The 1,414-nt window shown below is 36.5% G+C and overlaps 1 long non-coding RNA gene across 1 annotated transcript; it reads left to right on the top strand.

Annotated features, from left to right (window-relative positions):
* The first annotated feature begins 625 nt into the window (after positions 1-625).
* Positions 626-1,222, top strand: LOC129571352 (uncharacterized). Its single transcript, XR_008688258.1, has 2 exons — positions 626-907; positions 978-1,222. It is a non-coding gene; the product is annotated as an uncharacterized LOC129571352 (long non-coding RNA).
* The last annotated feature ends 192 nt before the right edge of the window (positions 1,223-1,414 follow it).

Genomic DNA, 1,414 nt, shown 5'->3' with positions numbered 1-1,414 from the left:
GACCAATTCCTATACTTTCCCTTGACACGTTGTGTACGGAAAAGTAAAAAATTGAGGGCCAAAAACCAAACTTTTGACAATGCGATCAGCATGAGTCTTTTACAATCTCATTTTTTCGCCAAAAAATGAAACCTCAGAAAGTTTTGAGCTAATCGGAGTCGATTTATGGGTACCTTCCATGCAAAATTGTCGAAGTTTTAACTGAAGTGCGGACAACGGAAAAGTTCGGGATTACGAATGTAATTCTTTTTATTTAACAAACAATTGCCACTCACATGTGCCACGTTTGTTAGCCTTGTGTTTATTTCTTGAGTTCTAAGCGTACAGCGATAATTTGCGACTATGAAATCGGTTAACTTTTCAATTCTATGGGCGCTGCCATATTGAAAATTTACGTGCGATATGGTGCACGCACTCAATAGTTCCACTTATTTTAATAAGGAATCTCTATAGGTGGCGCTGCCACATCGTCATTGACATCGAGTCAAATATTGTCAAATATAATAACATTGTTTATATAGGCTTTTATCGCAGTACGGTTCTAAGGAACAAAAATATTTTTTCATTGGTTTGAAAAACAAACGAAGCAAAATAGATCGATCTAACAACTGAAAACGTATCTGAAAACCTGTTTTGAATTTGCCCAATTGAATGCGTCAAATGGTTCAAAATATTTGTCGAATTTCGCAACATTTTGTTTGCTCGTGGTAAATTTCTGGTTGGATTTGTCGGTGGAAATTGTGTATAAAAGGCGATCGAATCGATGAGAAAATCATTCGAATTGTCAGCTTCATCTAAGAGAGGTCAATTGAAAGCTAAATCAAAATCAAATTCATCATTATCGCTGTTTTATTCGCTGGAGCTTGTGTTGCTCTTCCACAACTCGGTGTTCCTGTTCTACCTGGCAGTAAGTATGTGAAGGATAATTGATGTGTGAAATGAGTGCCTAGCTGAAATCGTTCTCTAAGATCTTACAGGTGGTCTTGGCAATATCAGTAGTTTTATTAACGGTACTGCTGGACGTCTCCCCGATGGTCTCGTTGGTTCCGGTGGTCTCCGTGGTCTTGATCTACCTGGCGTTAGTGATTTATATCCTGGTGCTTCGGCCAACGCCAACGCTTAAATGGAAACAAATCAACACTATTTGTGAATATCTTGCACAACATCTGAAATGTGAACTTTTAACAAAAATATTTCAATAAACATTTTTGAACAATTTAAATTTTCGTCGGTCATTTTGCTTATTGTTCTTACTTAATGCTGTCTTTTTCTTAAGACAAATTAAAAATTTCTTACTTAACTGATATTTAGAAGCAACACTTCATGACAAGGAAAAGAACTTTCGCCATTCAAAAAGTTTTTCTACACTAGTTTCTTACACATCGTTTCCACTCGTATTACTTTTCCGTACACA

This window comes from Sitodiplosis mosellana, unplaced genomic scaffold (genome assembly GCF_009176505.1).
Source record: "Sitodiplosis mosellana isolate CC-2019 unplaced genomic scaffold, AAFC_SMos_1.0 Smas_scaffold_2086, whole genome shotgun sequence".
Taxonomy (NCBI): domain Eukaryota; kingdom Metazoa; phylum Arthropoda; class Insecta; order Diptera; family Cecidomyiidae; genus Sitodiplosis; species Sitodiplosis mosellana.
The sequence above is the reverse complement of the archived record's forward strand: the minus strand, read 5'-3'. Positions and strand labels throughout refer to the sequence as shown.